This window comes from Protopterus annectens, chromosome 2.part1 (assembly GCF_019279795.1).
Source record: "Protopterus annectens isolate FY-2018-M chromosome 2.part1, PAN1.0, whole genome shotgun sequence".
NCBI classification, from domain to species: domain Eukaryota; kingdom Metazoa; phylum Chordata; order Ceratodontiformes; family Protopteridae; genus Protopterus; species Protopterus annectens.
Window position 1 is genome coordinate 1,865,291,030 of NC_056729.1, and position 15,345 is coordinate 1,865,306,374.

At 38.3% G+C, this 15,345-nt stretch overlaps 1 long non-coding RNA gene across 1 annotated transcript in view; it reads left to right on the forward strand.

Moving 5' to 3' along the window:
* The window catches only part of LOC122794805, a 96,748-nt gene that overhangs the window by 54,507 nt on the left and 26,896 nt on the right, over positions 1-15,345 (forward strand). The window contains exon 2 of the long non-coding RNA XR_006363706.1: positions 341-427. This is a non-coding gene — a long non-coding RNA (uncharacterized LOC122794805). The remainder of the gene's footprint in view (positions 1-340; positions 428-15,345) is intronic.

Here is a 15,345-nt window from a genome sequence, read left to right on the forward strand (position 1 = left end):
TGCTGGAGGGATAGATTTGTCACTCAGAGACTCCCTATGCTGTGGAATAAAATCCCGGTCCATGTGAGGCAGAGCACCTCGCTGGCTCTGTTCAAGAGAAATCTTGACCGGTGGATGGGAGATCGTAGGTTTACCCCGGGAATCATCTCTGTGTCACTGCTGGACAGAGGCACAACAAACTAATGGGCACAATATTTTTTAACATAAGGGGTGGCGTAAGCCACAAAACTTTGGGCTAGGCTTATAAATGCCTTAGGGCAGATAGCCTAGTATAAACCTATGAACCTATGTGGTGTTCACAATGCTGGCAATAAGTCTGTCTTTTTGTATTTCTGCACAGGCTGTCATTGAATGAAATTGGAAGTGAAGGGGCAAAACATCTGTCCGATGCCCTAAAGAGTCCAAACAATAACTTAGAGCAGCTAAAGTAAGTGCCTTTGTTTTTCTTCCATTTACAGTACCACTGCTAGGACACTATGAATTATTTGTCATTATGTGCATGTATGTTATACTGGAGAATCATTTGGGAAGTTTTAAAATTGAAAACAGTTACATGAGAGAGAACTTCACAGTGCACAGGAGTATATTTAAACTCTTCAGATTATTCTGTCAGAATTACAAGTAACTGGTTTTATTTCTTTCATTCCACAGCCAGTAATTGGTGAATATCTGCAGATATGAGCAGGTGTGTGATATTCAGGCGAGCATATTCTGAGTGTCAATATGCAGAAACCAGGAAATGTCATAACATTCAAATGTGCATCTCCCCTTACCTTGTGACTTAGTTTAAAATTGTACTAGTGCATTTGTACAAAATGTATTTTCTTACATATTGTATAAATATTAATGTAGCTGTTCATAGGTAGTTACTAGGCTATGTACATTAATCATACCTCTCAAACTCTTAAAGCAAGAAATCTGTGCAAAGCCGTAAAGAAAAGGGTGACAAAGGCCCAAAAATAGGGACGATTTTTAGATATTGGTCTTACAAACTTAGAAAGTCGATAGAGTAACAGGTGTTGCATTAGCATGCATTTTCTGAAGGGTTTGAAGTCTGAAATTCAAATGTCTGTCATTTTCTAACTTCACTCTTTAATAATTTGACACTAATTTGCCAAAAAAAAAAAATCACAATTTTATGAAAAATGGACCAAAAATCTGGACATTCTGTGAAAATCTGTACAGTTGAAAGGTATGTGACATTAATATAATTGTAATACATATTAAATGCATATTCGGTAGCATTGTCGCCTCACGGTAAGACGCTGACCGGTTCGACTCTCAGCTAGAGCGTCTTCTGCGTGGAGACATGCGTGAATGGGCGTACCTTTGTTGAAGGTTGTGCATTAGGGCTGGCAACTCAGCACGTAAAAATCAACTTCCAATCATTAGCGGACCGGAGTTCCGCTGTGGCGACCCCTAACCGGGAAAAGCCAAAAGACACAACAACAACATTAAATGCATACAGAGCTAGTACATTCCACAGAACAATTAAGCCTGATTCTTTAACTCTTCCTACTCTTTTAAAGATGGTTATATTATATCAGTTTGTAAATAATGTTTGAATATTTTTCTTATTGCATGTATGTTACTACATTTCCTGTTACATATATTGTATAATGTTCAGATACTTTTGTCTGTACTGCATGCTCATATACTATTACTACTTTACTACAGCAGTCGCCTGTTGATACTAACTTTGAATTCTTCATAATATATTGCTGTTGATCTGTTATTCTTAGCCTTGTAGTCCAGGGTGTCGCTGAAAAGGATCTGGCACTGAACCACCTGCCTGTTTAACAAACAAAATGAATAAATGGGCTCATCATATTCACACTTCTTTGGTCATCTATGGCTTGTTACTCTGTTACATAAATGTAACCAATGTGTCTAAGATTAGTTACATTCTTTCCCATCTATGGCATGTTACTCTGGTACATAAATGTAACTACTGTATCTATGATTAGTTACATTTATCACGTTCTGTGGTATGTTACTCTGTTACATAAAATGTGTCTACTGTATCTATGATTAGTTACATTCATTCCCATCTGTTACATAAATGTAACTACTGTATCTAAGGTTAGTTACATTCATTCCCATCTGTTACATAAATGTAACTACTGTATCTAAGATAAGTTACATTCATTCCCATCTATGGCATGTTACTCTGTTACATAAATGTAACTACTGTATCTAAGGTTAGTTACATTCATTCCCATCTATGGCTTGTTACTCTGGTACATAAATGTAACTACTGTATCTATGATTAGTTACATTCATTCCCATCTATGGCATGTTACTCTGGTACATAAATGTAACTACTGTATCTATGATTAGTTACATTCATTCCCATCTATGGCATGTTACTTTGGTACATAAATGTAACTACTGTATCTATGATTAGTTACATTCATTCCCATGTATGACATGCTACTCTGTTACATAAATGTAACTATTGTATCTAAGATTAGTTACATTCATTCCCATGATTAGTTACTTTGATCACCATTTGTGGCATGCTGCTCAGTTACATAGTCTCTCACATTAGTTACGTTGATGACCATCTGTAGCATACTGCTGTTACATAAATGTAACCACTATATGTAAGTGTAGTTACATCGATCACCATCTGTGGCATGTTGTTCTGTCACATAAATCTAACACTACTTAACACTGATCACCATTGATAACCATCTGTGGCATTGTAGTCTGTTACATAAAAGTAACTACTGTATCTTAGATTAGTTACATTGCTCATTATCTGTGGCATGCTGCTGTGTTACATAATAGCCACTGTATCTAAGATTAGTTATGTTGATCACCATCTCTGGGATGCTGCTGTGTTACGTAACAGTAGCCACTGTATCTAAGATTAGTTAGGTTGATAACTATCTGTGGCATGCTGCTGTGTTACGTAAATGTAACTGCTGTATCTTCAATTAGTTAATTTGATCACCATTGCATTATGCTCACTATTCAACAGACTCTTTTGCCTCTGATCATAACTATAATTATACAGATTATAACCTGTCTACTACATTACCTCTGCAGGAGAAGTGACATTAAGAAGTGTTAAACTCATCTTTTTAATATTTAATTAGAGCTCATGTGTTTGAGGTATGTTGATGACAGCTAACTCATTTTGAATACTATCAGTCCTTTTGCAGTGATGAATGATATTTCACATTTGCTGTGGGATGAAGCTTTTTAGTGCAACACTCCTTGCAAATCACAGGCATAAGCTCACCTGTCATATGTAAATCCTGGTTGTATGGCTTTGCTGTAAGACTTACTTCCACATGGTATGCCAACAGCTCGGTGGGAGACAGGAAGGACTTTCAAATGATTATTAGCTTTGCCCAGAAAATTATTGGCTGCTCACTGCCCTCTTTGGAGGAACTCTTCAGCTCTTGATGTTTAAGCAGAGCAACCAACATCTTGAAAGACCCTTCTCACCCTGGACATAATCTGTTTGAGCTGCTGTCTTCTTGCAGATGGTTCAGGCCCATTCCATCTTGGACAAACAGATTTAAGAACAGTTTCTATCCCAGAGCCATATGTGAACCAAACAAGGCTAAATGCTCAGATTGAGAACAGAGAATAACCAGGTAAATGTTTACATTCCTCTGCACCTTACTTTATCCTGTTCATGTGCAATGCACCCAAGTGCAATAATAATAGTTATTTACTGCATTGCATTATATTCTATTGTTTATAAAAGTATTTTTATCTGAATTTTTGAGTCGTTGGAACTGTGTTTATATGCCTTCAGGAAACAGCGCTACATGGTGATTGACTTTTTTACATATTTTTTATTAACGCTGTTCCCGAGCTCCGTCGGTGTGCTGTTCTGTACTTGGTTATTTTACTTCTGTTGCATATTCTATTGTTTGGTATTGTATTGTATTCTCTTATTTATTCATATTCATTACATGTGAATGCACCTTAGGACGTTTGCTACAAATTTAATTGTCCTTGTGCAATGACAATAAAGGAATTGTTATAGTCATAAATAAATAACATTAAGAATTTACCTTACATGCATTCAGTCAGGAACACTTTAGGATGTGCAAACAGAAATTTTATTCTTACAGCACTGGGAGACAATCTTCATAGGCGATGTTAATTCAGTCCCTCTGAAGAGAGACAGCCTTCATCTTTTATACATTTTTCTTATCAAACCTGGTCATGCACTTTCATTATGTCACAATGACTCTAGCTAATAGAAAACTTTGCAAATGTCCTCATCCCTCATGATTTTTGCCTCGGACTTCACGTGAACCCCTTTCTCTACATGATCCATCTGCTTCCAAGGGGTCTTGTTTCTGACCTTTGATGTTGCACACCTTTCCTAGCAAAAACGTGCTCCTGGCCTGGAGGAGTCAGGCTAACAAATTCCTTTTTGTAGTAACTAACATGCCTTCACTTCATGCAACGCGTACTTTTTCCTTATTACATTTTAAAAGAATGCAGTTAAGACACAGCAATACTCTAGCTTATGAAGCTGTATTTTTACCAGGCCTGCATAGAAATTATATTTGCTTTTTAACAATCGTATTATAGCGTCATTAATGAAACTGAAATTAATATACAGTTTAAGCTGATCTTGTCCCATAATAGTTTCCTCTCTTTGACAGTATGAGGGATGTACCATACATGTAATTATATTTTTATTTTTCTTAACTTTATAAAATATGCCTCTGCATCATAATAGTCATTTTCTGTCATACTGACTGGAATTGTCATTGATTGGTACATGCAGTGGCATTTCATGTGCAGGTGAGGTTAAACATCTTGTAATCGCAGCCTTTATTATAGAAAATACCAAAATGATCACAAATATAATAAAAAGTACAATGACAATACCCTGGATTATGCTAGTTCCCAGGTTACCAAAATTACTGTCCAACCATCCAAAAAGTGTCCATTGTTTGGATGTGCTGTCCAAATCTTTGGCCATTTGTTTTATGAAATTTGCCATTTTTGCTGTTCATCATGATAGTCACTAATATATGAACAGCAACGATTCCCTGTGAGGGCACATGACCCCCCCCCCCCCTTTTTGCAAGAAGCATTATATAAAGTGCCATTTGATTTTGTAACACCACAGTTTGCATTTCAGTCATTTTTTGATTTGCCATTCTGATGTGATATGAAGTTTTGCTGGCCACATCCTGTAGAATTTGGGCAAGCGTGGTGATTTTAATTACTGTCCTTTGCACTCTATACCCAGGATTAAAAACTGAAAATACTTGGTCTGCCCAGTGGATTGTTCGCTTATTTCTCAGTCTACCTGCTGGTGGGTTTTGGAAATGTTGAATAGCAGGAGTAATGTAGCCTACAAAGCCACATTCAGACCAGTTTGTAGGTAACCAGGGATAGGTGCAATCATCGCAGATGTATTAACGGTCACTTATCATGCCCATGCCACACCCCCTAGTCATAGTGTTTTAAGTGCAGAGAGTCTAACATACCTTCATGCCTGGTGGCATTACATTTACTGGTTCCTACTGGTACAGTCCCATTTCTGGCATAACATATGTCTCCATGATGTGTGGTCGCAAGTTGAAGAGACACAACCTTTGAAAAATCAGTTACATTATGCCAGGTTAAGCTGATGTCATTAAGGTCCTTTTCAAATGACACATGTGATGCAGGGATGAGAATTATAGGAATCCCTGCCTTAGAATGATGAGGTATATACGAACATATCCAGCAGTTTGTTTTGTTTAGATTTTTGGCATACTGCCAAAGGACCAGCAAGAAAACTGTTTTCTCTCAACCAGTTTATAGAAATGAACAACAGCAGAAACAAAGCAAAAGTACCTGTTGTCACCGGATTTATCATGGACTGCTACTGAAGTTGACCTTCTCACTGGTGAGATGATTTATCTGTCACACCTTGATGTCCCTCTGTTGGCTGCGATGGGGTCCCCACATGACAGATCTTCTTGCAATGAGATGAATGGATCCACGTTGGTAGTCCTGCACAGCAAACTGCAGTCAAAGTGGTTAACAGGACCTGAAAAGGCCCCTTCCACCTGGGCTCAGGGAGTTATTTTCTATGGAAAATTTTCACGTACACCCAATCACCCGGTTGTAGTTGATGACTGGGCTGGGCAGGAGGCTTTGGTAACGCTACTCTTACTGTTCGATGATATTGCTGCAAAATTTTGAGGAGTCTCCTACAATAAGAAATCATAACATCATCTGACAAAGTTAAATCGGCATTTCCCACTGGAGGGGTAGCTGGAAGGGCCATGTGTCTCCCCATTAATATTTCATATGGACTCAACATCAGTGAGGCCCTCATACTCTAATGCTAAGGGAAGGGCTTTGGGCCACTTTAAGTGGGTTTCAGCACAAATCTTCGAAATTTTATTTTTAAGGATCCTGTTTACCCTTTCCACTAATTCAGATGACTGGGGATGGTTGGGACAGTGAAGACGCAACTTAGTATTAAAAATTTTACATAGTTTTTTACACAGTGCATTATTAAAATGTGTTCCCTGGTCACTGTTAACAATGCTGGGTATACCGAATTCTGGTATATAATTATACAAAAAAAATGTTACCACTGTATCTGCATCAGCTTTGCGACATGGGTAAGCTTCCACCCATGCTGAGAACATACACACTACCACCAAAATAAATTGTAAATTATTAGTCTTAGGAATCTGGATGAAATCCCGCTGTACATTAACAAAAGGTCCCCGGGGTGGAGGTGAACATCCAGTTTTGCTGTTAGCATGTTTGCTTACATTATACTCTAGACATTTACCACCATTTTGTACATACTGAAGTATCAAAGAGGGGACATCAGGGACATACCAGCTTTGGATAATTTGATTAAATAAAGCTGTCTTACCTGTATGGACCAGTAAATTATATGCCCTTACCAGGTAAGGTAGCAAAGAGGAGGCAGGTGCTACCAGTCGGCCGTCTGGATGTCGCCATATGCCATCAGAGGATTTTCTACATCCATCCTTGAGCCACCTCATAACTTGTCCCTGTGATGCTTCAGCTTGAAAGGCTGACAACTTTGCAAAATCAAACGCATCATTCCTGCTGTAGCTTATCGTTAACATACATACATTTCTGCAGCAATTTACCAATGCTGGTTTAGCAGCTTGTCTGCTAGATTGTTGCCCTTTGTTATAACATCCTTGCCCTTTTGATGGGCATAGCATTTGATTACAGACACCCACTTAGGTAGCAAAAGTACATCTAACAACAATTTTATGTACCCTGAATTTTTAATTTGATTTCCTGAAGAGGTCACAAACCCAAAAACCATCCCGAAAGCATAACTGCTGTCTGTAAAAAATATTGGCCACCTTGTCTTTGGCTAACTCAGACTTTTTGCAAAGCCACTAACTCAGCTATTTGAGCAGAGTGAACACCCTCTCATTTTTGTTGCAACAATATTGTTTCTTCAGTACAGACGGCTATTCCCGAGAGTAGCTTCCCTGTGAGCTCTTCCACAGGAGCCGCCACGAACAAATTAAAGTCAGCATTGGCTATAGGAGTGTCCTTTAAGTCCTAATAGGAGAAAGCAAATAGTCTCTCACACACACACACACACACACACAGTCATTCTCTTCACCATCCTCAGCAGTAGGCAAGAGAGATGCTAGATTTAGAACAGGACAACGGATCAGAGAAATAGATGGATCAGAAAGAAGTGTAAGTTCATATCTAGTTAGATGTGCAGTCAAGACTGGCTGAGTTTTCATTTTAAGCAAAAGAGATGATACAGAATGAGGGACAGCAACTGTGAGATTATGCCCAAGCACCAACGATTGTGCCAGATTAATTAGAATAGCAGCAGCGGCAACTGCCCTTAAACGGGGTGGAAAACCTTTTGCAACAGATTCAAGTGCTGTGCTGTAATAAGCTAATGGACGATAGCTGCCCCCATGTTTTTGTCCAAGTACCCCTTGAGCAAATCCATTTCTTTCATGACAAAATAAAATAAAAGGTTTATTATAGTTTGGTAACCCTAAAGCTGGGGCAGTAGCTAAAACTTGCTTCAAATTCTGAAATTAATTTTTCTCTTCACTATTCCAAAGGAGAGGCTCTGGTGTATCCTGCTTTAAAAGATTTGTCAAAGTTTTGGCAATTTCTGCGTAGTTAGGGATCCACTGTCTGCAGTATTCTGTCATACCTAGGAAAGACCTAAGCTGTCTCTGAGCAGTCTGACATAGGGCCTTAGATATTGCATCAATATGAGATGGTAACACTTGCCTGCTACCCTGAGATATTAAATGACCAAGATAATGTACCTGAGATGACCACAACTATAGTTTTTCTGTAGGCAGTTTGTGTCCCTTCTCTGCAGTGATAGTCAGAAGATGCAAGGTATCCTGTTGGAATGTGATGTTATTAGTAAATCATTTACGTATTGTACTAACACAGACTCACCCAGAAATGTCACATTCTCCAAATCATTTTTCAGAGTTTGAGAAAATACTGACTGAGATTCAGTATATCCTTGTGGCAACCGTGTCCAGGTATATTGCTGTCCCTGATAAGTAAAAGCAAACAGAAACTGACTGTCAGGGTGAATTGGTAGACAAAAAATGAACATAAATCTATTACAGAAAAGTAACTAGCTGTAGGTGGTATGCAACTCAGTATTGTTGCTGGATTTGGAACAACAGGAAAAGTAGGCAGTACTGCATTATTTACAGCCCTTATGTCTTGTACAAATCTATAAGTATCCTTCTCTGGCTTTATTACTGTAAAAATAGGAGTATTGCAAGGGCTTTTAGCTGGTATTATTTTTCCTTGCTGTATTAGAGACTGAATTACAGGTTTGATTCCCTGCTCTGCTTCCAACTTTAGTGGATATTATGGAACTCTAGGGGGAGGTTTTGATGGATTTAATTTTATTTTTACTGGTTCTGCTGATTTCAGTATACCTACTTCATTTGCATGCTTAGCCCACAAGTTGGCAGGTACCTGCTGTAGTAACTGTCCATCTTTCCTGTCCTGCTTTCAGCAGGCTGTTCCTCAGCTTCTGCTAAAACTGCCAATACTTCCCCCTCTGATTCTGTTGGAACATTTAGATACACTCCTTCTGGATTACAGTAAATAGTAAAACCCAACTTACATAACAAACCTCTGCCTAATAGGTTTACTGGTGCAGTAGTACTCAAAAGAAAAGAATGCTTTTCTTCAATCGGACCTAAAGAAATGTGGATGGGTTCTGAAACAGGATAAGTAACCCTAGTTTTTGTTGCTCCAACTGCCTTTACTTTATGCTCTGATACTTGTATCGGACTGTCTGAAGTAACTTTTAACACTGACCTAATGGCTCCAGTGTCCACCAGAAATGGGGTTTTCTTTGAATTTATTTTCATCTTAATGTAGGGTCCGTTTTGATCTATTGGCAGTAGAGGGTCATAGGTTCATAGGTTCATACTAGGCTATCTGCCCTAGGGCATTTATAAGCCTAGCCAGTGAGTGTTTGGCTTTCGCCACCCATTTTAAATTAATTTTGCTATGCCCTTTTTTGAGGTTAGTATACTGTGCCTCTGTCTAACAGTGACACAGAAGTGATAGCTGGGGTAAACCTACGATCTCCCATCAACTCATCAAGATTCCTCTTGAAGAGAGTCAATGTGGGACTCTGCCTAACCTGCACTGGGATTTTATTCCAGAGTGAAGGGAGCCTCTGGGTTATGAATCTGTCCCTCCAGCATGTCCTATTTATTTCAGTGCTGAGGTTCAAGTCTCTCGAGCGAGTAGCTCGATGGGATTTGGATTTTCTGAGGTGCAGCATGTCCATTAATTCCGGGTTGGACAAGATTCAGTTCTGTATTATTTCCATGACCTAGTTAGTATGGAGTTTCCTGACTCCTTCCAATCTGAGGAGGTGGTGGAGGAAAAACTGCCTTGTTATAATTTGGTTACCATTCAGTCCAAGTATCTTGGGCTCTTTGCATTTGCCTGTGTGGGCATCCCCACTCTAATGTCCTGCTTCTCCACAATTGAAGCAAAATGTGTTAGATGAAGCTGGAGGGGCACTACCAGCTCATTGTTGCCAACCAGCTACACCTTGTTCCCCTCGACCAGCACTTTTGCTAAATCCTCTGGCAATTACTCTACCATTTTTTTGCTTTTGTCTTGACTCCTTGGGTTTTTAGCTCCCTGATTTCTAAAGTTAACAGCTTATTCTTAGTCTCCTTTTTTGTTTTTTTGTTCTGTGCAGTGATTTGCAGCACATAATAAATACTCTTAAGTCCTTTCCTTGCCAGTCTATGAGCACTTGCTTTATTTCATTTTGTACAGGGGCTTGCAGACCCTGCCCAAAGGCTGCTGCAATAGCTGGCTTAGCTTGCTCTTCTGGGTCTGGTGCTCCTGAATGTCTAGCAAATACTGTTTTAAGGCGACTCAAATAGTCTGCAGGGGCTTCCCCTTTATTTTGGTTACATGGCTGTATTTTAGACCAGTCAGTCCTAACTTGACACACATCATTAATTTGGTTTAACAATGCTGTTCATTTATCTGATGATGCATTCCCTGTGAGAGTGAAATCTGTTATCTCAGCCTTTTCCAGTAACTGCTTTCTTATTTCATCTGAAGTAACTACCCTCAGCAGTTGATTTAAATCTGTCAAAGTAGGATTGTAACATTCTGTTATAGTTTTTAATTCTTCTTTGAATTTTAATGGATCTTCTGTAATATTTGGAAAATTTATAGACATAGTATGTAAATCAGCAGGGGTCCAAGGACGATGAACAAGTTCCCTATTGTTAGCCCCCAAAATTTCCCTGACAGGTGCCAATAGATCCCCTCCAGAGGTTGTAGTCTTTTGTTGTACCCTGTCATGTGAGCGTGTATGGTGAGATACAGGCGTGTCAAATACTAATGCCCCTGTTGGGGAAGTAGAAGCTATCGGAGAAGGATAGGAAGAAGAACCCCCCTCGACCACAGATGCCTGTTCAGAAGATGAAGATTGAACAGGGGAACCAGTCTGAGATGTACAGTTTCACACAAACTGGGTGTTCAGTTGACAGTAGACTGAAAGGTAGGGGTCTGAGAAACAGAGTCTTATACAGGAGGTACCCGATTATTATCCTCTTCAGAAGTTTCTGCTTTTTGGTCATCTTCAGTTTATTTCAAACCTGCTAAGACAGGATAAAGGGATCCCTTTTTACAGGTCTGTACTGCCTTTTTTACCTCTTTTACTTGTTGCAACTATTTCTTATTAACACCCTACAACCCTGTTAATGCTGACTCTTTTTCCCTTTTAAGTGCTTCACTGTACCAACAATAAAATGCTGTCATTTGTTCCCCAGTTACTTTGCTTTTCTTTTCTTTCAAAATACCTTTCAATGTCAGCAATTTATTCTTATCATAAGTTCCATTTAATGGAAATGCACCACCAGCACAATTCTTAGTAAGCTGAAACCAGTCATGCAAATATTTACAACTTTCCTTCCCTAAGTTAAATTACATAAAATATGCAGGTGTTCCCTTTTCAGGGATTTGGTTTTGCTTGCTTATCTTTGCTCCTATTTTTCTTATTTTATAAATAATAATAAAAATGTTAGGCTTACCTTACAACTCCTGGATCCTGGCAGTTCCGAAGACAGAAAATAACTGTAGTAATCCACACACCATACAGGGAGGGAAGGGTAGGAAGTCTGTCGGCATGCAGCAACAGAGGAGAAGTTTCAATCAGCCTTTTCCCACAGCACCCCCTTGCTTTTGTTCCAGAACAAGCTCAAAAATTTCAGCTCCAGCATTGCGTTCAGGATAATGGGATGGATAGGTACTGTGTGCAGAACTGACCACTCTTTCGGACCCTCTAATGGTACTTTCACACAATCACACTAAGTCCCAGCATGCTTTGGTATCATGAATTTATTTTAACAATGCATACCTCTACGTCCTATCTTGCGGTAGGTTCATGAATTTGTTTTAACAGTATATAGTCTACGTCCCACTCATGCTATGGGTTCATGAACTTGTTGTATAGTCTACGTCCCAATCATGCAGTGGGCTCATGAACTTGTTTTAACAGTTTACAGTCTATGTCCCAATCATGCAGTGGGCTCATGAACTTGTTTTAACTTTATCTTTAACGTTTAACTTTTTCTTTTCTTTCTCTCATACATTCATACATTGACAGAATAAAACATCTCTCATACCTCTTACCTTTCAATCCTGAGGGTACCGCCCTCGACACAAGGCACCTCCTTGTGTTAATTTGTCCTTTACTGTATGTACACATGCATTTACTATACTCATTTACTGTGGGGTCCTCCCACTATTACTTGTATACCTTACAAACAAAAAATAATAATAAATAAAATAAAGCACCTAGGTGACACACTATATCACTTATTATTTCATAATTTAATACCAGAAGAATATAGAGCTGTATTTGAATTGAAAAATCTACACTCTTTAATTATAAAGCAAGCAGATAAGGGTGGTAGAATTGTTTTGTTAGATAAGGATTTATATGTTAAACAAATGAACACTTTATTGTTAGATACATGTACCTATCAACCCTTAACTAAATTAGCAGTGAACGCTATTATTGATAAGGTTTCTTTTTTAGTATTTGATTTATTGATTACTGGACTGATTGATGAATCCCTTTTTAAATACTTTACAGTGCAGAAACCACTAGTACCAAGAATATATGGACTGCCTAAAATCCATAAGGATTTGTTTGTTCCACCTATGCGCCCTATTGTTTCAGGGGCAGGTTGGTGCACTGAACCCTTATCTATATTTGTAGAAGGTAATTTGCATGTTTTTTTAGATAATTGTTACACAGTTCTTAGGGATACCAAAATGTTTTTGCAACGGTTATATAATAGAATAGAAACCCTTGATAAGAATGAAGATTGTGTTCCTTACACTTGATATTGAGTCCCTCTTTACTAGTATACCCAATTCATGGGGGGTAGAAAGAATAAGGGAGTTTCTGACAGCTGATAAGAGTCTTACAACTAATAAGATTCTTTTAATTTGCACTCTGCTAGAAATTATACTAGAAAATAATGTAGTTACATTTCAGGATCAGTTCTTCCTTCAACGGGTTGGTGTGGCTATGGGCACTTCGTGTGCCAATAGCTACGCCAACCTATCCTTGGTTTGTTGAGAAGAACAACATATTCTTTCTACTCAGAACCCATTTTTTGATCAGGTACTCTGGTACGTACGTTTCGTGGATGATGTCTTTATGTTATGGAGAGGCAATGGCACAGATATTACAAGTTTTATTGATTATCTTCACAATACTACTGATTTTCTCAAGTTTACATTTCATTTTTCTGATACATATATTAATTTTCTTGATGTAAATGTTTCTAAAATTGAACTAAGACAAATTAAGACAAGCGTTTATTATAAGCCTACTAGAAAAAATACATGCCTCCATAAAACCAGCATGCATCCTAGGCACATCCCTAGAAACGTGGACAGTGGTCTCACCTTCGATAACCACATCGCCACAACAGTCAGGAAATCCTTCTATGTGGCACACCTCATCACTAAGGGCTTTTCATCCAGAAAAAAGGAGGTCATTGTCCCACTGTACTCATCCCTCATTAGACCCATTATAGAATACAGTGCCCTGTTTGGTATGTACCTCTCAAGACATCTGCAACAACTGGAAAGGCCACAGAAATACCTCACTAAAAGAATCACAGGCCTAAAGCAGATGCCCTACGCTGACCGCCTTAAAAAACTGCAGCTATACTCTGTCGCATATCGTCTACTCAGAGGTGATCTTTGCTTAACATACAAGGCCATGTCAAACCCAGAGCTGTTGGACATGCTACACTTAAAGAAATCCCAATCCCTCAGAGCCACATGCTCCAGGGATCTAAACCTTGTCATCACAATAAACAAAACATGCTGGAGGGATAGGTTCCTGACCCAGAGACTCCCCAGACTCTGGAATAGATTGCCCATACATGTCAAGCAGAGTGCCTCTTTGGTCCTCTTCAAAAGGAACCTTGACGATTGGATGGGAGAAAGGAAATTCACCCCGGGGATCACATCAGTCGCCCTGCTAGACAGGGGTCCAGGGAAGTAAATAGTGTGGGAAGAAATAGCCAGGGAATTGTTATGGCTAGGCTTGTATAGGCCCTAGGGCTGATAGCCTAGTACCAACCTATGAACCTATAAAAGGGCAAGTGTATAGGACACTACGGTTACATAATAGAGATCAAGATGCAACAGATGCTTTGTGTAACCTTAAAACTGAATTTTTAGAGAGGGGCTATTCGAGCACAGAAATTAATAATACAATATCTGATGCATGGAGCTTAAGACATACGAGATGTAAACCATACATGAATTCTGAAAATACTACTAGAAATATTACTGATACTGGTGCAACTGACAATAATTTTAGACTAGTGTTCCAGTTTGCGAGCAATATTAATCAGTACACAGATGTAGTTAAGAAAAATTGGCACTTATTACATGAAGTACCTGGTCTAATCTCATATATTGGTGACGTCCCAAAATTTAGTTTTAGGAACAATATTTCATTAAAGCAACATTTCTGTAATAATGAGAGACCCCGTACAACCTATTTCTCTAGAAGACAAGGTATGTTTCCATGCAGAAATTGTAGTGCTTGCAAGTATATCTTTACTAAAAATAAATATTGTCATCCTACTAGACAATTCACATTACATACTAAGCAATACTACGATTGTAGAAGTATGGATGTTTTTTATTTTAGTTTTTGCCTAATATGTTCAGTTTTTTATATAGGCAAAACAAATAGAATGCTCAAGGAGAGAATCTTAGAACATATAAGGGACATAAACAATCAAAAACATTCTAATGCTTTAGCTAATCATGTTATGAGTACAGATCATTCGCATTCATTTAAATTTTTTGTTCTGCAGCATGTACAGAGGACCAGCAGGGGAGGGGTTATAGAAAATGTTACTGAAGAACTTGAACAGAAGTGGATAATTAAACTGAGTGCAGATAGGTATCCAGGCTTAAATGGCACCACTTCATTAGTTCCCTTTCTCAAAGCAAGACGTCTCAGAAAATAAATAAATAATAATATATATTTTTTATATGTAACATTCTGCTATATCTTGTTTTAAAATTTTTTAACATGGTTTTAACTAATAATTTAAATGTTTTTATATGTAATTGCGTTCACTGGACTGTAATTTTGAATGCATATTGCTTTAAATTTAAATTGACTTGAATTTTGTATGCATTTAAACTGAGTTGATTCTTACTATCATTGTCTGATGAAGCAACGTGAAGTTGTGAAAGCTCACTCTTTGTTCTTATTTTGTTAATAAATTTTATAAGTGATGTAGTGTGTCACCTAGGTGC